At 38.5% G+C, this 24,685-nt stretch overlaps 1 protein-coding gene across 5 annotated transcripts in view; it reads right to left on the bottom strand.

The window, feature by feature from the left end:
* TTBK2 (tau tubulin kinase 2) overlaps nucleotides 1-21,817 on the bottom strand; it is a 151,693-nt gene extending 129,876 nt beyond the window's left edge. For 2 of the 5 annotated variants that reach the window (XM_081289598.1, XM_081289600.1), the window contains exon 1: nucleotides 21,490-21,617. The gene's annotated coding sequence lies outside the window, so the exon portion shown is untranslated. Of the gene's footprint in view, nucleotides 1-21,489 lie in introns of all 5 variants that reach the window. The other 3 variants (XM_081289601.1, XM_081289599.1, XM_081289602.1) reach the window with 3 other exon arrangements.
* Between the last annotated feature and the right edge of the window lie 2,868 nt (nucleotides 21,818-24,685).

Here is a 24,685-nt window from a genome sequence, read left to right as displayed (position 1 = left end):
CAAATTTAAAAATAACAAGAGCTAGGGATGTAACTCAATGGTAAAGCGCCCTGAGTTCAACCAAAATAAGAAGGTTCAATTAAGCAAGATTTAGAACTGCACAGGCAGTCAGAGCAAGATGGCAAATGAGGAAGTTTGGGGATGATCCAGATAGTAAGAGCATAAAGAGTGTCCCCCAATAAGGTCAGCTTCAAGCTGATGAAAGTGCTCATGGACATGAGCAAGGGACCCAATCATGCAGACACTTCAGTGTCCTGCACACAAGCAGGGGGATCCATAAAAAGATTAAGACCTGAGGTGTTCAATGGGCAATAATAAGAAGAGCATGGAGAGGAGAAGAGATAAACAGGGGAGGAAAACCCAAAGCTCTTAAAAAAACAAGTCAGTACTTTCTTATTAGACTCCTAGCTCTGGAACTCCCACCCCTGATACTTTGTTACTTTTGCTCTTACAATAAACCTGGTGTTTGCTTACTATCTTTGTGTGCCCTTCTTCAATTCTTTGCTTAACAGAGACAACCAACTTGAAGCCTAGACAATAACACAACTTTGAACAATAAAAGGTCAAAAAGAAGTAAAGACATCATCAAAGTAACTCATGAAATTTCCCCAATTTTAAATACTCAAGTTTTCTGATTGATTAGATACATCAAGTATCCAACAAAATAAACTAACAAATCAGAAAAATATCAGAACATCTGCAATTTTTTTTCAGGAAGAGAAAATTCTTTATTTTCTATGGAGGAAGAGAAAAAAAAGGCCATACAAAGAATCAGAATGACTATAGATTTCTCTATGGTTTAATATTAGAAAACAATAAGGCACCACCCTCAAAGGTCTTATGGAAAATTATTCCCAACACAGAATTCTATATTCAGCCAAACTCTCAAGTATATGAAGGAAGAATATATTGAAACATTTAAGGTTTTAAAATTTTTGCTTTCCATATCTTCCCTCAGGATGTTACTAGAGAATGCATTCCCCAAAAAGAATATAAATAAGGACTGGGATTGTGGCTCAGTGGTAGAGCACTCACCTAGCACAGGCAGGACCTGGGTTCCATCCTCAGCACCACATAAAAATAAAGGCACTGTGTTGTATCCATCTACACCTAAAAAATAAATATTAAAAAAAGGACATAGGGGCTGGGGATGTGGCTCAAGTCGTAGAGTGCTTGCCTAGCATGCGTGAGGAACTGGGTTCGATTCTCAGCACCACATAAAAATAAAATAAAGATATTGTGACCACCTAAAACTAAAAAATAAATATTTTTAGGGCTGGGGATGTGGCTCAAGCGGTAGCGCGCTCACCTGGCATGCGTGCAGCCCGGGTTCGATCCTCAGCACCACATACAAACAAAGATGCTGTGTCCACCAAAAACTAAAAAATAAATATTAAAAAATTCTCTCTCAAAAAAAAAAGAATTAAGAGAATGTTGAAAGTATATAAGAAATAAAATCAGCCCATAATCATGCCAAAGAACCCCCCTGCATTTAGTAGTTTTATTGTTAGAAGTAATAATGATACTGTTTTAAAACTATGATACTATGGAGCTAGAGAATAACATGCTAAGTGAAATAAGCCAATCCCCAAAAACCAAAGGCCAAATGTTTTCTCTGATAAGCAGATGCTGATCCATAGTGGTGGATCAAAATAAATTAAATAAAGGTATTATAAATTAAATAAAGGTATTATATCAATCTATAACCAAAAATAAAAAACATAAAAGTAATGCAAAACCACATTAAAAAAATAAGTTACAAGGGTTAGAGATGTGGCTCAGTGTTAGTTAGTGCACCTGCCTAGCATGTGCAAGGCCCTGTGTTCAATCTCCAGCACCACTCAAAAAACACTAAGTTACAACCCAACTATATTAAATAGCAATGCAAATACAGGTAGAAGTTTATAAAGAAAATTAAAGATATGATTATTAAAAAAAACCGACAACTTTGGGGTAAAGAAGGTAGTTGAGAACAGGAACAGGCTTCTGAGATGCTGGCAATGTTCTCTTTCTTGAACACTTGGCTTTGTAATTATTCTTTAAACTACACACACGTTTTTGTACTCTATGATTAACATTTTTCATAAAAAGAACAGTAGCAGAGCTGGGGTTGTGGCGCAGTGGTAGAGCACTCGCCTGGCACATGTGAGGCCCTGGTTTCGCACAACATAAAAATAAATAAATAAAATAAAGGTATTGTGTCCAACTACAACTAAAAAATAAATATATATAAAAAAGAACAGTAGCAGATAATACTAATATAAAGAAGAGGTGAAAAAATCCAGACACAAAATAGGTTAGGCAACAATAATCTAGAAGTGTAAGAGACAGGAGAGTGTCCCTTCTATACAATGGTAAAAAAAAAAAAACAGCTAATCTATGAGTTGAGCAAGGGGAAGAAATTTAGGTTCAGAGCAGAGAAAGCCTCAGAAACAAGCATACCATTTACACTATCTTCCCAACAGACTATAAATTTCTTAAGGTCAAGAGTATCTACTTATTCACTTCAACTTATATTGGGCAAGCCTCTACCACTGAGCTACATCCCCAGTCCTCATCTTTGTGTTCCTAATATGTAGAAAAATCTTTCAAATATTATGTATTTTACCTCTCATATAATTTAAGGAAATTACACAGTCCTCTGGCAAATAACTGAGAGTTAATGAAAAAACTCAATGTATACTCTCTTCAGTAAATTGCAATGAAAACATAGAAGAGTAAAAAGAAATATAATACATAGTGGTGTCCCGAGCTAACAAGCAGGTTAAAGAAGAAAAGTTAAACCAGTATTTCCAAAATACTTTTTTGATATAGGTTACATAATACAAAAACAGAAATTAATAGCAATTCTCTGTATAATAGGTTAAAAATGTTTAAAAAGTTAACCAACATCAAACTGTAAGGGCAAATCAAAACAAAAGAGGTTAATGTGGGGTAAGATAATCATAATCTACCATATTAGATAAGGTGAATAGGATTTATGGAGGATGTTAGGTAAACTGCAACACAGCAACACATTTTTCCCATCCCTGTATGCATATCTTTTTGTAATGTGACCTTGTTCTACCGCCCATCAATAGATAGTTTTTCCATCCCTGAAATGAGTTGGCCGCGTGACTTGCTTTGGCCCGCGTGGGATATTAGCAAACATGCCCCAGAAACTTGAAAAGCACTTATGCACTGGGCTTGGCTTCCTTTGCAGGTTTTCAAAAAAACCAGGTTCAGAAGAAGAAACCCTATTATGGTTTGGATCTGTAATCCACTTCACATACCCCACCCCACCCCCATGCCACAAAGGCCCACGTGTTGAAGGTGTGGTCCCCCCAAAATAATGTTCAGAGGCAGGACTTTTGGGAAGTAATTGGGATCATGAGGACTCAAAGCTCATCAATGGATTAATCCACTGATAGATTCATAGCTAAATGGACTACTGGGAAATGGTAGAAATTTTAGGAGGTAGATCCTAGTTGAAAGGAGTAGGTCCCTAGGGGTGTGCCTTGGGTACTTTATCTTGTCATCATCCTCCTCTTCCTCCTCCTTCCCTCCACCTTTCTTTTTGCTTCCTGGATGCTATGAGGTAAGCAGCTTTGCTTTGCCTCACCCTTCCACTATAATGCATTTACTGCCCAGAAACAATGGAGTCAACTGACAAAACACTGACACTTCTGAAACTGTGAGCCAAAATAAATCTTTCCTCCTTTAAGTTGTTTTTCTCAGGTATTTTTTCACAGTGATAGAAGGCTAACATACTAGCTGACTGTCTCACAAAAGTGAGCCCAGAGGGGCTGGGGATGTGGCTCAAGCAGTAGCGCGCTCGCCTGGCATGCATGCGGCCCGGGTTCGATCCTCAGCACCACATACAAACAACGATGTTGTGTCCGCCGATAACTAAAAAATAAATATTTAAAAAAAATTCTCTCTCTCTCTCTCTCTCTCTCTCTCTCTCTCTCCCCTCCTCTATCACTCTCTCTTTAAAAAAAAAAAAAAGAGTGAGCCCAGATAAGACAAAAGAACTATTCAGGTGAGCCCAGTTAAATTGCCAACCCATAAAATTGTTAAGTACTAAACAATCATTGTTTTACACTCTAAATTTTGGGATAGTTTGTTTCACAGTAAAAGTTAGCTAACTGATTCAGGAGGGAAGCAAAGGCATAGAAGAATAAATGAGCATAATATACAAGTGCATGGAAAGATGATCAGAATGTTCCAAATGGAAAAATAGTTCTTATTGGAAGAAAGAGTACATAGTCCTCAGGCTGGGATTGTGGCTCAGTATTTGTAGAACGCTTGTCTCGCATGCGTAGGGCACTGGGTTTGATCCTCAGCACCACATAAATAAATAAAATGAAAGTATTAAAAAAAAAAAAAGAATACATAGTTGGGGCTAGGGTTGTGGCTCAGAGGTAGAGCGCTAACCTAGCATGCGTGAAACACTGGGTTTGATCCTCAGCACCACGATGTTGAGAGCCACAGCCAAAGGGGCCCCAGCAAACTTCCAGCTTCCGGCTGATGATTGGTTCACAGCGGCCCCAGCAACATATAGCTGATTGGCTCCTCTGCGGTGATGTTCATTGGGCTGTTTCCCCGCCCTTCAGACTGCAAAGCTGATGATTGGCTCACAGTGGCCCCAGCAACATCTAGCTGATTGGCTCCTCTGTGGTGATGTTCACTGGGCTGTTTCCCTGCCCTTTCAGACCACGGAGCTGCTCATTGGGGGACTTCTTTGGCTCCGCCCACATAACCCAGCCAATCGGCCTCAAGAGCAGGAGGATTGTGGGAGGTGGTGAGGCTTGTGTGGGTGAGAGGCTTATGGAAGCCGGTGGTGGCAGTTGGGCTCTGAGGGTTTTTTCCTGAGGAGCGGTTTTGTTTGGTGTTTGTAGTTCTAAAAATAAAGTTAGTTTCTTTTGACAAGTGGCTCCTGAATTGTGCCCAGCCAGACTGCGGCATTTGGTGGCTCGCACGGGGAGCGACTGAGGGTAAGTAAACTGCTCGCCCCTGAGGGCAGGGCGAGAGGATGGGTAGCCATTCTAAGTTTCCTCTTTTGTTTTGCTTCATTATTGTTTTAAGTTGCCTGTCCCTGGAGATGAGTGAGATGGAAGAAAAACCGCTCACATCTGAGGAAAAACTATTTGCGTCTGAGGAACAGATAGGGAGAAAGGATGGATACACATATCAGGAGGATAGAAAGGCTATAATGAATTTTTATTGTTCCCTTTTTATTTCATTCTGTCTCAGTTTTGTTTGGTGTTATCTTGTTGGGTTGTATTATAGTAGAAATACGGGAACAGAAATTAGTAAAAAACAAACCGAAAGACTGTTAAGTAAATTGTTAGAGGAAGGAGGCATCCCAGTAAAATCAAGAGCAGTCAGGGCATACGTTGATACAATACAAAAATGTAGCCCATGGCTTTTTAAGGAGGAATTGTTAAATATATCACAGTGGGACCATCATGGTGAAGATTTAAAAAGAATAGAAAAGAAAAGCCCAGGGACTCTGCCAGTTGGCACATTGCCATTGTGGACACTCGTATCTGGTTTGCTTAGTCCAAAGCCTTCAGTTCAGACAATGGTAGAGGAAGGAGAAGACATATTGATTCAAGTAAAAGAGAAGGTCTCTCAAGTTAGTCAGACAGAGGAAAAGATTCAAGTAAAAGAGAAGGTCTTTCGAACTAGTCAGACAGAGGAAGAAAGTGTAAAGCAGAAAAAGCCATTAGGGGAAAAGTTACAACAGGAGACTGCTAATAACACCTTTCTATCAGAGAGCGTAAGTGTCCAACCAACAACACCACCTCTACAGGAGACTGCTACTAACAGCATTTTATCACCAGAGGGCATAAGTGTCCAATCAACAGCACCACCTCCATATGCTAGGAGGCTCCCAACCCCCACAGTTGATAGTTGGGATCCTGAGACAGGATCTCAAGTATTAACATGCCCTGTATTTGAGGTAGGAGGGCAGCGAATTTACCAGGGTTTAAATTTCAAAACAGTGAAGGAGCTAAAAGAGGCTGTAACAACCTATGGTCCTCAAGCACCCTTCACTGTAAGCTTGGTCGAATCCATTAACAACTTGAACATGACGCCAGCAGATTGGGCTAATATGTGTAAAGCTGTGCTAAATGGAGGTCAATACCTGTTATAGAACGTTGCCAATGAGGAATTTTGCAAGGAGACGGCTAAGCGAAATGCAGCAGCTGGTTATCCTCAGAGAAATCTAGATATGTTGCTAGGAAAGGGACATTATGAGGATCAGCAGCAACAAATTGCATATGATCCTGGCGTATACTCACAAATTGCTGCAGAGGCGATTAGGGCAAGGAAGACTTCACAAGGACATGGAGGTTTACAAGGTCAATTATCTAAGGTAATACAAGGAGCTAATGAACCTTATGCTGAATTTGTAGATAGGCATATTCAAACAGCTACCAGAATTTTTGGAAATACAGAACAAGCAATGCCATTAATAAAACAACTGGCTTATGACCAAGCGAATCGTTGGTGCAGAGATATCATTAGACCATGGAAACAGGAAGATTTAAACACATATATTAAATTATGTAGAGACATTAATGAACAAGAGCAAGTCATTGCAGCTGCAGTAAAACAGGCTTTAGATGCCAGAGACATTAATGAACAAGGGCAAATTGTGGCAGCTGCAGTAAAACAGGCTTTATATACCAGGCCAAGAACATGCTAAAATTGTCAACAAACAGGACATTTTAAAAGGAATTGCCCCATAGGAGGAGGGTTTAACAAAACTAGATATCAAAGGAGTAGAATACTGGGTATTTGCCCACGATGCCGTAGAGGGAGACATTGGGCTAATGAACCGTTCTCAAACCACCATAGAGGGTACTCCATTACATTGGGCTAATGAATGCTGTTCTCAAACCACCATAGAGGGTACTCCATTATCAAAAAACGAACAAGGACAAGGTGTTTATCCACAACATCGTGGACAAAGGCATCAGGCTCCGTTGCCAAAAAATGGACAGGGGGCCCCAATGCTCCGGGGCCCCAAACCACAAATATACGGAGCACTGGAGGAACCCAGCAACCCCACCAGGGTAGTGCCCAGGACACACTGTCCATCAGATCCCTCATCAGACAAACCAGAGGGAGCACAGGGTTGGACATCTGCGCCTCCACCAGATCAGTACTAACTCCAGAGATGGGAGTTCAAATCATTCCCACAGGGGTAAAAGGACCTCTTCTCAAAGGAACAGTAGGCTTATTATTAGGACGAAGCTCTTCTACTCTAAAAGGACTTATGATAAGTCCTGGGGTAATTGATACCGATTATGAAGGTGAAATAAAAATTACAGCCAGTTCTCCAAAGGGTATATCAGAAATTTCACCAAGAGACAGAATAGCACAGTTACTAATAATACCAAGCCTACATGATAAATTTTCCAGTCGTGCTGTAGAAAGAGGTTCCAAGGGATTAGGCTCCACAGGTGTAGACTGGGCTATGCTTTCTTTAAATTTAGATTCTCGCCCCATGCTAAAACTAAATATTCAAGGACATGAATTTAATGGGCTACTGGATACAGGTGCAGACCTTAGCATCATCTCTCATCAAGAATGGCCAAAACATGGCCATTACAACAAGCCACTCAAATGCTTTGAGGCCTAGGAGTGGCGACTAATCCCCATAGATGTGCAATGGTGTTAGATTGGAAGGATCCTGAAGGATGTGAAGGAACTATACAGCCATATGTATTGGATCATCTTCCCGTAAATTTATGGGGATGAGATGTCCTAGATCAATTAGGTTTGACATTAACAAATAACATCAATCAAAATGCACCCACTATTATGACTGGACAAGGTTTTAGGAAAGGAAAAAGATTAGAAAAACAACAACAAGGTATAGCAGCACCAATACAAGTCAAATTTATGTTAACAAAGTAATCCAGCCACTTAGAAATCAAAATCCTGAACTACAATTATTTCATTATATGGATGATGTATTAATAGCACACAAAGATAAAAACACATTGCTAGAATGTTATGCCACACTTACAAACTTATTAAAAAAATATAATCTAGAGATAGCAATAGATAAAGTACAATTAAATTTTCCAATTAATTATTTAGGAGTTCTATTATCTTCAACCATGGTCCGTCCACCAAAAATTCAAATACGAGTAGATCAACTCAAATCACTTAACGACTTTCAAAAGTTATTAGGAGACATAAATTGGATAAGGCCTTATCTAGGTATACCAACAGGAGAGTTGGGACCTTTATTTGATATCCTAAAAGGTCCATCAGATCCAAATTCACCCCGCATGTTAACGCCTGAAGCAAGAAAGGCATTAAAAATCATTGAAACATATATGGAAAATATGCATTTGGATAGAATTGATATAAGTTTGCCTTTATTATTTATTGTACTACCAACAAAAAATATTCCTACAGGAGTATTTTGGCAAGAAGGTCCATTATTATGGATACATTTATCTTATTCTCCTAACACTATTCTTACTAAGTATCCTGAGGCTGTAGGACAATTAATACTCAAAGGAATAAAAGCAGTAAAGGGAGTGTTTAGAATTTCTCCCAATAAAATTATTACTCCATATACTATGAATCAAATTGATGAGTTAGCTAATGAGTTAAATACTTGGGCAATAATCATGTGCAAATCTAATGTTTCATTTGATAACCACTTACCATCTAATCCTTTATTGTCTTTTTGGTCATTGCATCCTGTAATTTCTCCAAAAATGACAAGAAAAACACCTATCATGAATGCTCCAAATATATTCACTGATGGGTCAAATAATGGTACAGCAGCAATAATTACACCTGATCAAACTTTTACATTTTTAGTACCCAAACAATCAGCTCAAAAGGTAGAGCTTAATGCAGTATTACAAGCTTTTGTGATGTTTAAAGATTCTGTATTTAATTTATTTTCCAATAGTCAGTATATAGTTAATGCTATAGTATCCCTTGAAGATGCTGGTAGGATTTCCCCTTCCTCTACTGTTTTCTTTTTGCTTTCCACTATACAAAGTCTAATCTGGGACAGAAAAGATCCATTCTTTATAGGACATATCAGGGCACATACAGGATTGCCTGGAGCCCTTAGTTTGGGCAATGATTTAGCAGATAAAACTACACATGACAGGGCTGGGGATGTGGCTCAAGCGGTAGCGCGCTCGCCTGGCATGCGTGCGGCCCGGGTTCGATCCTCAGCACCACATACCAACAAAGATGTTGTGTCCGCCGAGAACTAAAAAATAAATATTAAAAATTCTCTCTCTCTCTCTCTCCCTCCTCTCTCACTCTCTCTTTAAAAAAAAAAAAACTACACATGACATACATATTTTCTCTACACTAGAAGAAGCTATAAATTTTCATAGAAGGTTCCATGTCAATGCTAATACTTTACAAAAGTGTTTTAAAATAACTAAGGAACAAGCTAGCCAAATAATAAAACAATGTCAAAATTGTGTGACCTTTTTACCACAAGTTAATCTTGGAGTCAATCCTAGAGGACTGATACCTAACCATATTTGGCAGATGGACGTCACACACTTGCCAGAATTTGGAAAATTAAAATATTTGCATATTACAGTTGATACTTCTTCTGGATTTTTGATGGGCTCCCTTCATGCCGGAGAAAAAACTAAAGATGTTATAGCTCATTGCTTACAAAATTTTGCCACTGTGGGCGTTCCAAAACAGTTAAAAATAGATAATGCCCCTGGTTATACTTCTACCTCTTTTAAACAATTTTGCTCATCATTTGGCATTATTCATATAACAGGAATCCCATACAATCCACAGGGACAAGGCATAGTTGAAAGAGCTCATCAAACTATTAAAATGTACTTATTAAAGCAAAAAGACGGAATTGGGAAGGGGTATATATTCCCCAAAGATAAACTTAAAATAACCCTTTTTACTCTAAACTTTTTAAATTTGGATTCATCAGGGCTTAGTGCTGCAGAAAGGCATATGTGTCCAAAAAATGTACATAAGCCCAAGGTACTTTGGAAAGATATTCTAATAGGACTATGGAAAGGTCCTGACCCAGTAATTGTCTGGAGTCGGGGGTCTGTTTGTGTGTTTCCACAGGGAGAACAGCAGCCGATTTGGATTCCAGAGAGATTAACCAAGGTCCTGACCCAGTGATTGTCTGGAGTCGGGGGCCTGTTTGTGTGTTTCCACAGGAAGAACAGCAGCCGATTTGGATTCCGGAGACATTAACTAAAGTCCTGACCCAGTGATTGTCTGGAGTCGGGGGCCTGTTTGTGTGTTTCCACAGGAGGAACAGCAGCTGATTTGGATTCCAGAGAGATTAACTAAAGCGAATTCTACAGACCAAAAAGAAGATGATTTGGCTCAAATCCATAACAGCTGATATCCAAAACTCCAGTTTGGCTATTCTTACATCTGCAACAGAACCAGGATGCTTTTTTCAATATCTATTTTATTATTGCCCTTTCCCATATCATGAAGTTCTAAGTTTGTTTTTTGAGCTCATACAGACCTAGGTTAATATTTTGCTGATCAGTTCTATTTTTTGACTATAGAGTTTTTAAACATTGCAATGGAGATTTCACCTGTAAAAAGTTATAAGGCCTTTACTATTATGTTATGTGTTGTATGTATTATATTACGTGTGCACACTTGTGTTTTGTGTTATATGTTTGAATGTACGTATGTCCATATATCATATATGATGAGCGCTCATGAAACAATGGATCCAAATATTTTTTTTTATTCACATGATTTAAATGGTTTAATTTAAATTGGGTAAATAACTATTAAGGATTGTTTTAATATGTAAACAAAAAAAGGAGGTTAACAGATCTGTTTGTTTACTTTCACCTTTCCTTTTCATTATATTTAATAATTCTCACCTTTCCTTTTCATTATATTTAATAATTCTCTTCAAGATAATGTAAATTGTTAAGAAAATTGTTTTCTTTTAGTGCCTTCTGGAATGTTACACAATTTTTTCTTTAGCCATTATTGCCAGAATTCCTATCTTTATCCCAGTGCCGGTGAAGACAATGTAAATTGTTAAGAAAATTGTTTTCTTTTAATGCCTTCTGGAATGTTACATAATTTTTTCTTTAGCCATTATTGCCAGAATTCCTATCTTCATCCCAGTGCTGGTGAAGACAAAGATAAAACTAATCTACAGCTTCTGCAATAGCCATCACTGAACTGCTTGCAGAACTTGCCTAGACTATGTGCAGAACTTGCAGAACTTGCCTAGACTTGCCTAGACTATGCATTGTGAACTATCTGTTGGTGCAGCGACTTGTGGTAGTGTTGGGGTATTTTTGCTGATGATGTCATTGGTGGTTCAATTTTTCCAACAAGAGCCATCAATTGGATTGGTGTATCTTCCTCCCTTCTGCTTGTCATGACAAAGACCTCTCCACAGGTGTGGCTGTATACTGGATGGGTAGTCAATGATGGGTAAGATCCAATTACAATGGTACCAACCTAAGACAGGAGGCTGACGCCCTGAGGTCAGCTCATCCGAAGACAGGTAAGGACCATATGTAGTATTGGACAACCTAAGGCAGGCATGGTCCCTAAGCCATATGCTTGTTGTTTAAACAGAGAGGGGGAGATGTTGAGAGCCACAGCCAAAGGGGCCCCAGCAAACTTCCAGCTGCCGGCTGATGATTGGTTCACAGTGGCCCCAGCAACATATAGCTGATTGGCTCCTCTGCGGTGATGTTCATTGGGCTGTTTCCCCGCCCTTCAGACTGCAAAGCTGATGATTGGCTCACAGCGGCCCCAGCAACATCTAGCTGATTGGCTCCTCTGTGGTGATGTTCATTGGACTGTTTCCCTGCCCTTTCAGACCACGGAGCTGCTCATTGGGGGACTTCTTTGGCTCCGCCCACACGACCCAGCCAATCGGCCTCAAGAGCAGGAGGATTGTGGGAGGTGGTGAGGCTTGTGTGGGTGAGAGGCTTATGGAAGCTGGTGGTGGCAGTTGGGCTCTGAGGGTTTTTTTCCTGAGGAGCAGTTTTGTTTGTAGTTCTAAAAATAAAGTTAGTTTCTTTTGACAAGTGGCTCCTGAATTGTGCCCAGCCAGACTGCGGCACCACATAAAAAAATAAAATAAAGATATTCATCCACCTATAACTAAAAAATAAATATTAAAAAAATACATAGTCCTCAAAGGTAAACTGAATTTAGATAATAATCAGACTAAGAAGAGCATGAACTTCTTTCTGTTTCAGAGGGCAAGGGGATTATAGTTCAAGTAAAAGTTCAGTTAGAAGACTATTGCTACTATTTCAACAGACTGAAGTAATAAACTGATTAAATAACTCCCATGGTTTTAAGTCTATGTATGTTTCTGCTCTTCAATAGAAAAATATAAGAAATTATTTTTATTCCATAATTTTAATCTCAATGAGTATAGGCTTAGAATCATTAATATAAAAAGCTTATGATGTATCTAAAGGTAATGAAAATATACTTGAAGCTATATTGGGCACAAAATACACATATTTCTAGTGATAGTGTAAGTGAGAAATATGACTCCCTTTTGAGATCTAAATATACCTACCCCACTACTTGAGCTCCTGGCCACCAGAGAGTAATAGGAACCAAATTTAGCCTCCCATCTTAAACAACTAGGAAAAAAAAAAAAACTAGACAAAACACATAAAACAATGGATTTCAGACACTAGGTAATAGGCAGCACAGCACAAGGATCCATGAGAGAAGGGAAATTAATGAAGTAAGCGCTATGATTGCCCCAGGTCACTGCCAAGAAAGTTTCTCAGGTATAACACAGGAATGGAAAACACAAACAGGACCCACATGTCTCAGTTATTTGAGAGAGTTAAGAGGTATGGGGAGGCCAAGGAAGCACAGATAGCAAGCTCTGGAGATCTATATATACCCAGTTCTCCATGAGACTTTAGAGGAGTACTTATAAATTCATCTTGTAAGGAAACAGTTAAGCTGGGTGTGTAGCTCAGTGGTACAGTGTTTGCCTTGCATGTGCAAGGCCCTGAATTCAATCCCCAGCACCACAAAAAAATTTTTAAAAAAAGACAAAGGAAGCAGTTAATGCTGAGGAAAGAACCACTGGAAAGGGCAGGCAGAATCATTCTTGATGCTGATATGATAATCAATAGTTTGTATACTCACTTGCCAGAGTGAAAAAGTCCTTTAAATATCCAGGACCTTGAATGCACAAAACTATTTTCAAATAACTATATCTCAAAACAAATTCCAAAATATTTAAATTATTTTTAAAATGTAGCACATAACATTTTCTAGAGGTAGAAAGAATTCATCTGAGATGAAAAATACACTGGAAAAAAATATACTGGACAGAATTAGCATTAGAGTAGCCAGTGAAGAAGAAAAGATTATTAATTTGAAGATATACAAAATGAACACACAGAGGGAAAAAAAGAAAAACAAATGAAAAGAGAATTAGTAAGCTGTGGAATAACAGCAAGGGCTAACATATATGTAAAGAGACCAGAAGGAGTGAAAAAAAGAGCTCACTTACCCTTTTATTTGGTAACCTGTTTATTATTTTATTATGTCATTTTTGTAACCACACTGTCTTTAAAAGTATATTTCCATTTGTAATAGATTATTTTACCTTCTGAATACATTTATTGGGCCCAAATAAATACCATACTGGGGGTGGGGGCAGAAGAAATGACTAAATTTTTTTCAAACTTAATGAAAAACATAAAACTAAATGAGATGCAGGATGGCTATCTCATATATCTCAAAAGTCAAAATATTACACTTTCTAAATTATAAAAATTAACTAAATTGTTGTTTTTTAAAATAAAACATGATTAGATATAAATACAAGTTTACAAAAACTGTATGCCAGCTAAGTTTTTAAAGCATCTATTATATAAGCAACAAAAATAAGGTTCTAGTATAGGATAAACCCAGTGGCAGTTTGTCTTTGTTTTTACCTCGTAGCAAGAAGCCCTCTCAAGAGTTAGTAAGAACACCTGTAATCCCAACAGTGCAGGAGGCTAAGGCAGAAGGATCACAGGTTCAAAGCTAGCCTCAGCAACTTAGCAAGGCCCTAAGTAACTCAGTGAGACTCTGTCTCTAAATAAAATACAAAAAAGGGCCGGGGATGTGGCTCAGTAGTTGAGTGCCCCTGGATTCACTTCCCAGTACCAAAAAAAAAAAAAAAAAAAAAAAGTAAGACGACATAATAGCAAAAAAGAATGAAAATTCAGTCCCCACTCACACTGAAACTGTTCCTTCTAAACTTTCACAGGAGTCAAATTACACTTCTGGCAGCACAGAATCTCTCTGAGCCCAATAAATAAATCCAAGAAAGTAACATATCTATTAAAAGTGAATAGAGTGACTAGTGGATGCTGATCCATAATGGGGGAGGGGTGGTTCGCATGGGAAAAATGGAGGATCTTTGGGCAAAGAGTAGGGAGGGGTGAGGAGGGATATGGGGGCAGGAAAGATGGTGGAATGAGATGGGCATCATTACCCTAGGTACATGTATGATTGCACATATGTGTGATACTACATCATGTACAACCAGAGAAATGAAAATTTGTGCTGCAATTGTGTACAATGAATCAAAATGCATTCTGCTGTCATATATACCTAATTAAAATAAATAATTTAATTAATAAAAAAGAATTTTTTTAAAAAAAGTGAATAGAGGTGCTGGGGTGTGGCTCAGTGGTAGAGCACTAGCATGTGTGAGGCTCTGGGTTTGATTCTCAGCACCACATAAAATAAATACAATAAAAGTCCGCCAACAACTAATAAAAATATAAAAAAAAAAAAAAAAGTGGAGAGAGCCAGACACAGTGGCACATGCATCGAAGTGGCTCAGAAGGATGAAGTAGGAAGATCTCAAGTTCAAAGCCAGTCTCAGCTACTTAGCAAGGCCCTTAGCAACTCAGTGTCTCAAAAAAAAAAAAAAAAAAAAGGGGGCTGAGGATGTGGCTCAGTGGTTAAGTACCCCTGGGTTCAATCCATGGTACCAAAAAAAAGTGAAGAGAGCCAGGCATGGTTACACACTTTTGTAATCCCACTCATGAGGCTGAAGCACACAGTTTGAGGCAGCAATTTGGCGAGACCCCAGCAACTTAGCAAGATCCTATCTCAAAATTTAAAAGGGGAAAGGGTAGAGATGTAGCTCTGTAGCAAAGCATCTCTGGGTTCAATATCTAGGACAAAAAAAAATGCGAAAAGGAACTTTACAAGTTAGTATGGTTACAGTTACTGACAACAGAATCAAAGTGTAAACAACCTAGTTCTCCCTGGCTACAACACTAACAATACATAAACAAATTCTTTTCTTATAGAAAGTACAGTGTAACTTACATGGCCAGATTGTAAGGAAAACACTAAATAAGAGCATTCCTTATTTTTATTTTTTTTAGTTGTAGTTGGACACAATCTTTATTTCTTTTTATGTGGTGCTGAGGATCGAACCCAGTGCCTCACGTGTGAGGCAAGCACTCCACCACTGAGCTACAGCCCCAGCCCAAGGGCATTCTTTGAGTAAAATCTACTATAACCAAATTAACCAAGCAAAGCATAATGTCTATGATCCTCCCAATAAGACAAATAAATATCATAGAACTTTCTCTGTAATGACCTTTTGAAATAAGATTTTAAGTACTTAAAATTAGCAAAACTGAGGCAAAAAGAAGTTAACTAATTTAAGGTCTTATGACATAATAGAGACATAGATTAAAAACTCATCTGGATGCACAACTAACAGTTTATATTCATTTGTTTAATAAGCCTTTATCAATTTAAGAGGTAGTGGTTATATTAATCTCAATTTCTAGACCAAAAATTAGGTGCCAGTAAATGGTAAGATAGGTTTTCTAATTTACAAATGTATTTTTTAATTTATAGATATTTAGTTATTATATATTCAATATTCAATAATTATTCATTTAAATATAAGTTGCTGGACTCTTAACAACAAACACATTATAACTACTTACCTGGAACATCTCTTTCTCATAACTATATACACTCTGGCTATTGATAATATCTATTTCTAACTTCAGATGGTTCAAACAGACTCTGAAACAAAAAAGGAATCCTATTAAGTACTCAAGCAATTGAAGCCTGGGAGAACCCAAAGTAGAAATCCATATTAGAGGAAGAAGTAAACTCTTTAAAATTATTTAGTGCTCAGGTATTTTGAAAAAATTTTTCTAAAGCTCTTTCTAGGATTATGTGAAAGTTTAATTTTTATTAATTTTTTTAAAAACCATTTATTTTTAATTATTAACTTATTATAACTATAATATATTCACCAACCTCTGAATCTGTCTGACAGAGTATATAGAATCATCTCTGGCTGATAAAGTTCTTCCCTCAATCCACCTCCCTGTCTCTTGGGTCTGTCTGTTACATGCTCACATCAACATTTTCCTTCATAATAATTGGAACACTTATGATTCCTTGTCACAAATTTCCACTTCCACTATACTAAAAACTTCAGCAGTGAAGACACTTCTGTCTTGCTGACTGCTGAATCTCTAACCCTAGCAAAATTTCACGGTAGATTATTAGCAAGTATTTAGTGAATGGATGGATGCAGTTAATGTCAATAGTTCACTGTTCCAAAGGTCAGAGAGGCTGATTTAAGTTGGTAGCAGTAGAAATGGAAAAAAATAGGTTAAGTGTAGGTAGAACCAGGAGAAACAAGGAACCAAGATTTTTGAGCTTGGGTGACTGACTAATGATACATTTATTTATAGAACGAAGGAAGTTTAAAAGACTTTTGTCTTGGACACGTCAATTTTTTCAAGTGCTCCGGATATCAAGCAGATGAAGTCTTAATCTAGTTTACTATGTTACTATGTAATTTAGCTTCCAGATTATTTTTTAAAATCAAATTTCACAAGAGACATGGCTCACGTTTTTCTCTTGGTATTTTATTTTTTCCTTGTTTCTTCTTATCTTTGCCATAACATTCATTGAAAAGTGTTGATAAAGTTATTTTGAGATATTTTAGAAACTGAGGCACTTGATGCACCAGGAAGAGGGAAAAAAACAGAAATGTACAAGATTAATCCACAATATACAACACAAGTGAAAAACTAAAATGTCAGACAAATATTAACAAAATACAGTATTTAGATTGATCATATAGCTAGAACAAAAAGGGAACAATGCGATCTCATTTTTTTTAAAGGCAATTACTTTAAAATGGCAGAAAAAAAGACAAATATAAAAATATTCATGATAAAAAGCATTTGGGTGGGGCTGGAGTTGTAGCTCAGCGGTGAGCGCTTGCCTAGCGTGTGTGAGGCACTGGGTTCTATTCTCAGCACCACATATAAATAAATAAAATAAAGGTCCATCAACAACTAAAAAAAAATTTTTAAAGCATTTGAGTAAAAATAGATACAATGGCAAAAAAAATTCTAATTCAAACATTAAAAAAAAATACTGATTTTTCAATGGCTCAGGAGGCTACTAAGGCAGAGGATTGAGAGTTTAAAGCCAGCCTCAGCAACTTAGCAAGACCCTAAGCAACTTAGTAAGACAGTGTCTCTAAATAAAATACAAAAAAAGGGCTGGGGATGTGGCTCAGTGGTTAAGTGCCCGGGGGGTTGAATCCCCAGTACGAAAAGCAAAACAACAACAACAACAAAAACCACCTGATTCTTATTTGCAATCAAAACACAAATCCCCTGTTAAATAAATAATTGACTTTCAAAACATGGCCAGGTTCTATCTTGATAGCTTAACCAAAAAGAGCCAAGCAGCTACTTTCTATCTCTCATTCTTCAGGAGACATTAATTACACTCCAAATTTTTCTCAAAGAACAATTAATTTTTTACTTTGGGAGTTTTTACTCTGAAGTGAAAGCAAATTTCTATAACGATTTTTTTAAAAACAACTAGCAATATTCCAAAGCAATCTGAGCATGATGGCTGTGCCTATAATCCTAGCCACTTGGGAGGCTAAGGAAAGAGGATCACTTGAGTTCAGGAGTTCAAGACAAGCCTGGGCAACATAGTGAGACCCTGTCTCAAAACAAAACCCAAAAGCATCAAAGATCTTATATGCAAATGGAAAAAATCATGGGAAAAAAAGTCCAAGATGTTCACAAAAATATATAAGCACTAGGTTCAATCAAGCATTGAAAGAAAAATAATAATCACAAAATGAATAATTATGTTTAACTTAAAGTCATATAAATGAAAATGCACCAAGAGAACTGATTAAAAATTACCTTCTAGAAAGATGAAATTTTCTTGCAAAATAGAAATTCACATTATGTAAATAAAACAATTTAAAAGATCACCAAATTTTAACGAGGACAGAAACTGTTTTAGTAGTTAATATATATTTTTCTTTTGCCCCAAAATTTAGCCCTAAAAAGACTCAACTTTTTCATATTAATTTAAAGTCTCTTTTATTAAATATAGAGTATAAAAGCACTGTGTATTATCAGTGTAAAATGATCTGTTCACCGAAACCTGAGAAGAAAAACTATTACTACCATCACTACTGTTTACAACAAGTGTGGCTAAAAACAACAAAAAGGGAGTACAATAGCCTAAAATGTGTTTAATTTTTAAGATATATATATATATATATATACACACACACACACACACATATATATATATATATCGAAGATATCCTGCAAGAATAGAAAATACACAACAAGAGTGTAAATAGCATGGTCTCAAATTAAAAAGACTTTACCACGTATCTATAAATTAATTTTTTCCCTATAGGCGCTATTAAAAAAAAAAATGCCCAGGCACAGAGACACACATCCTGTAACCTCATTTACTTGGGAAGCTAAGGCAGGAGGATAGGAAGTTGGAACTCAGGCCGGGCAATTTATAGAGATCTCAAAATAAAAAGGGTTGGGGATGTAGCTCAGTGGTAGAACACACGTGGGTTCAATCCCTAATACTGACCCAAAAAAAAAAAAAAGTGGTGAAGAAAGTACACCACATTTCCCATTAATTCTCAAAGGTTATTTTTGTTTTGCTGGTAAGTCTAGACCCCACTAATTCATAGTGGTCATTAAACATTTTTCCCTATTACAAATTTTTTAAATATACTTTTTTACTTGTAATTGGGCATAATACCTTTATTTTATTTATTTTTATGTGGTGCTGAGGCTCCAACCCAAGGCCTCGCAAGTGCTAAGCAAGTGCTCTACCACTAAGCCACAACCCCAGCCCCCCTTATTACAATTTTTTATGCTACAAATATTATCTCACTACAGTATCTGAGGATTAAAAATCTGAAAGTGTCTTAGGTGGGTCATTCTAACTCAGGGTGTCCTTGCAATCAAGATGTCATTTGTATATATTACTTTTTAAAAATATATTTTTATTAGTTATTGATGGACCTTTATTTATTTATTTGTTTATATGTGGTGCTAAGAATCGAACCCAGTGCCTCACACATGCTAGGCAAGCGCTCTACCACTAAGCCACAACCCTAGCCCTATATAGTACTTTTTAAAGCTGTAGAGCATATGAAGAGTTGCCTGAATATAGGTAAAAGGAAAAAAAAAAAAAAAGAATTGCCTACCCACCATGAAAGTGAAATTTAAATTACATGATCTAGCTAATTCATCTTTGAAAAATGAACAACTATTTTGAAAAAACAAACTATCACTAACACATTTTTAATGCATTTTTATGTGTAAAATGCCCTCAAAATTGTCCAAATTATAAAAGTTTAGCTTGTAACATTACATTTGAAGATATTTGAAGCTCCACATAATTGAATTCAATTTATTAAAGCAAATGAATTCTAACTTCATAAAGCTTTCCTGAAGTACTTAAAAGAAAGTCAAGACATAAATATCTGAAGTCATCCATAACACAAAAAAGAATTCACTAAATTATGTCTGAACTGTAGTAGGAGAAAAATGAGCAAGATATATTAGTCTTAGTTAGCTCCCTACCCATTTGTTTCAAGCTGACATTACAAATTAAATTAATGAAGCTATGGACTTTTTTTCCAAAATTGGAAAAAAACCACTTTCAAATATTATCATAAAAGAAAAAATATTGAAAAACTTTTATTTATAATCATGCTTCAAGCATCCTTTTTGGTGTCTTGAAAAAAAATGTTTCATACAGGAAAACAGAAAGCCTCTAAATTAAAGATTCCTTCCAATATGTTTCAATTCAAATATCATCCAAGGTATTCAATACTTGTTATTTGAAATTACAGAGTTAAGACAAATTCTCCAAGATTAGTCACATTGTTATATTTGTCACCATTATGGCTTCTTTAAAAATCCAAGAAGCAATACATAGCATTCAACTCCCTCAGTTCTTTAAAATTATTCCCCATTTCTCCCACCCCACCCCACCCCCAACGTTATTCTACCCATTTAGTCAAAAGAAAAACAGCAGATACATCTATGTTGTCTATCCTGGCAAAGCCATGTTTATATACCAACGCAACTGTTATTAATGGCTCAGAACCAAACATTGTTAACAAACAGAGTGGATCCACACTGTGTGTGTGTGTGTGTGTGTGTATACACATGTCCCCATTCATAACATGACCCTCCTACACACACACACACACACACACACACACACAGAGAGAGAGAGAGAGAGAGAGAGAGAGAGAGAGAGAGAGAAACGTGTTTCTATTGAGTAACAAATCCTCTTCACATCAAAACACCTGGTATAATAAAACTGTCCTCTTTAACGTTCAAAGAACAATTCCTAAAACTAGGTTAGAGAAGAGTTAATATCAGGATTGCTGCCATCTATCAACTAATTCAAAGCAAAGTACAACTCAATGTCATTTTTAACTCTAATGAAGCCACAACTGAAACAAAATTAACTTCACTGTAAGATAAAGTATCCGGGCATCAGTACAGATTATTTACTTCTCTGATTTGACGGTACATATATGTGTAATCTTTTGTCCCTCCCTCGGAATTTCAGGGTATCAACATCATCTTTATCAAATCGAATGACCAGCAAATCCCTCAGGTCATTACTGCAGCACCCTAAGTATCAGAAAGTCCTGGCCTTCCTTGTCGTTACAATATAGCAAAGAGAGTGTACAGTCCCATGCCCCCTTCCATTATAGTGGGGGAGGCAGGGTAGGAGAGAAACGCTTGTATTTCCTAACAATCCTCTGTGTTCCGTCCTGGAACCTAAATAGGCGTGAGTACAAGTGATATGTGGGTCACCCTCAGAGAAACAGACGAAGCTTAATGACCCTCCAAGTTCAGTAAAAACACCCAAAGCCTCAGAGGAAACGCAGCAGCAACCCTAGGGGAAATGGGCCACAACCAGAACGGTCTCCGAGGTGAAGAGGGACGGGATTGGCACAAGCCCAAGGCGTGGAGCGACCTAGAAGTCTCCGGTACTCCCCTCCAGGTCTCCAGGGTCCGTCACTCCGCGAGGGGTGCGGCCGAAGGAGGGCGTCCGGACAGGGGAAGGGCGGGACCCAGGACTAACCCGCGGCACCCTGGGGGTTCAGGGGGTGTGTCCTACCTGGGCCGTGAGGGACGCAGGGATTTCGGGTTGAGGGCTCCGGTCCAGCTCAGACCCGGGACCGGCAGGGGCCAACCCTCAGCAGGCGGGCCCGCCGCCGCCTGCCCATCCCCCGCCGCCCACTGCGGCGGGACCCGAGCGCGGCTTCGCGGGCCGGCCAGCCAGCCGGGTAGTCCCCTCGGGTACTGTCCGCCTTTACTGGCGGCGGCGGCGGCGGCTGCTGCTGTTGTTGCTGCTGGTGGCCGCCCCCAGCCGCTGCTCTTGTGCCAGCCTCTGCTCCTCCTCCTGCCGCCGCCGCCGCCTCGTCCCCACCGCTCCCATCGCCGCTGCGGCGACTACTGCAGCGCCTGCTGACCCGACCCGACGTTATTCTCCCCCTTCGCAACCCGGCACAGCCTAGCCCACCTGCCCTGCCAGTGCGCACGCCCACCTCTCCACCACAGGTGCTGATTGGAGAGCGCGTTGCGAGCCCACAGCGTCGGTTGGCTGGTCCCATTGCCTATCACGAAGGGGGCGGAGAGTAAGACAGAGAGCGTCTCCGCCCCCCACCGGAGAATTGCCGCTATCTTCAGGTTTGCCTGAGAGGGCGAGTTACCGGGAAAGGAGCATCACAATGGCAGCGCGCATGCGCTTAGGAATTCTGGGCTTTGTAGTTCCAGCCACCGCCGCTACTGCCTGCCTGTCCTGAAAAGAGACGAAGGGCTCCTGAGACTAATAGTAGGCGCAAATGGGTGTTCTAGCTCAATAGTTAACTTGGTTACAGAGGCATGGTTGTAGGTCCAAGGTTGAGCTTTGAGGAAGAAAAGCGGAAGTGCTTTGTCATGATACGAATATACACACTGAGGCAGTCCAGATGAAGGGAAGGGCTTGAAATCCTGAGGCCCTGTCAAAGATTGGGGGATTCATCACCTCCTCAGAACCAGAGCTGCCAGAATGTCGCGAATTGACGCTGTCCCCAGAACCACCTGATCTAAAGCGAGGGCCAGGGAAAGGAGTAAACGTGTGAGGAGGGAAGTCGGATTTACAAAGGAATGTCAGACTGGAGATGAGAGTCCTTGCGGTTTCACAGCCCACAAAGAACAAGATTCCGTTCCCGTCTTGAAACATCACAAGTTTAAAAACCCAATGAACAACTTCGGTGGGAACCAGTAAGAAATTGTAAGCTAGAGTATGCGGGAGTAGCTTAAAGACTTTCAAAAGAATAGCGAGGAAGGTGAAGCAATGAGGTTGTGTGGGGTAAATTTGTATTTAGTGTTGATTGTGTCTTCCTCTTTTAGTAAAAGAAAACCTTAAGCTTAAGCCCCTCTCCTGTCTTTATCTACCGGTTTACAGAGGAAAAAGTTCAACTGAAGAGGTTAAAACTTTCTCAAGGCTATAAAACTAATTAGTGGTAGAACCAAAACAGGTCTGTTAAACCTCCCGTGTCCTGTGCTCTTTCTTCTTAATAATCAGAAATACTCCCAGGAATTGCCATGAACGGAAAGGATGCAATGAATTATAGGCTTCATTTAAATCTTTTTCTTCAATCAAGTGCATTATCATTGAAGCTGATTCAGAATATAGAAAAGTTAGGACTGGGGTTTTAGCTCTGTTGGTAGAGTGCTTGTCTAGTATGCATAAGGCCCTGTGTTCAATCTCCAGCACCACATTTAAAAAGAAAAAGAATATAGAACAGTTAAATATAAGCCCTATATTAAATTTCAGAACTGTTCTTACAGAATCTAATCTCTTGCAGGAAATGCCACTGTCCCTTGACTTTCTTCTAAAAACAGGAGGCGCCTCCCCTATCATGTCCAAATTCTTGAACAAAAGCGGGACAAAATGTACATTAAAGGCAATTGATGATGCAGCTCATCTTGTTCTATTCAAACATAAGGGAGTTGCCAAATTGTTTTCTTTCTACTGATTAAAACCATAAGTTGCTTTTTTTCCCCCATTACTTTGTGTAATAGGATATAGTTCACAGTATTGGCCAGATACAGAATTTATACAGGAAAGGGTCAAGATTTTATAAATATTTTTCTTTTAAATTAAAAAGGTTTTATAGGGAAATTTTATAGGGAAATGTCCACTGAAATTATGTTTAGCAATAAAAGTCTCCCGTTTTCTTTGGTTTTTCCCATTTTAAGAATTTGGGGGGGGGGGGGTTGCTGGGTTTGTTCCTTAGTGGTAGGAGTGCTTGCCTAGCATGCTTGAGGCACTGGGTTCGATCCTCAGCACCATATAAATGTAAAATAAAGATATTGTGTCCCTAAAACTAAAAAATAAATATATAAAAAAGAATTTTTGGTCTGTCCCCAGATATACATTTTTCTGTTAAGATAATTGGCAAGGTGATATATTATTCAAGATCTGGTCCTAGGATTTAGGAATCTCCTTTGATATAATATATCAAACCTTCCAATATGGTCACTAATGATTCCTGTTTCCTTATGTAGTCCCTCCCATACTGAATTGGGCTAACCTATGTAGCCAGTAGTGTTTTTCAGGAATTTAGTTGTGTTCATGGTGCATGAATATCAAGGGTAGGTCCTAAAAGACAGTGTATCTTCTGCCTTATGGTCTCTTGGATAATATCTTAGAGGGGAACCAACTGTCATTAGTATCATGAGGACATTCGAGCAACCCCAAGGAGAGGTCTTCTGAGAACTGAACACCACACCAATAATCAGCAGCAGCTTGCTATCCATATTTGTGAGCTATTCTTGGAATCTGGATCCTTTGGGATACAGACACTTTAGGCCCAGTCAAGCCTTCAGATGACTGAAAACCCAGCTGACATCTTCACAGCCACCTTGTAAGATACCCCAAGCAGAGTTACCCAGTCAATCCACTCCCAAAATCCAGACCCTCAGAATATGTGTGATAAAATAAATATTTAGGGTTCAATCCTCAGCACCAAAAATAAATACATGTTTACTTTTGCTTTAAATACTAACTGGTCATGTAACAATAGATAACTAATACAGGGCTGGGGATGTGGCTCAAGCGGTAGCGCGCTCGCCTGGCATGCGTGCGGCCCGGGTTCGAGCCTCAGCACCACATACCAACAAAGATGTTGTGTCCGCCGAGAACTAAAAAATAAATATTAAAAAAAAAAAGAACTACTGTTTCATTTAAAAAAAAAAAAAGATAACTAATACAGTAAGATTTGGGGAAATGACTATCATAGAGGTATACAGCTTATATAAATACT

The sequence above is a fragment of the Spermophilus citellus genome, assembly GCF_964194105.1.
Source record: "Spermophilus citellus genome assembly, chromosome: 4".
In the NCBI taxonomy this organism is placed as follows: Eukaryota; Metazoa; Chordata; class Mammalia; order Rodentia; family Sciuridae; genus Spermophilus; species Spermophilus citellus.
This window is presented reverse-complemented; position numbering and strand designations above follow the sequence as displayed.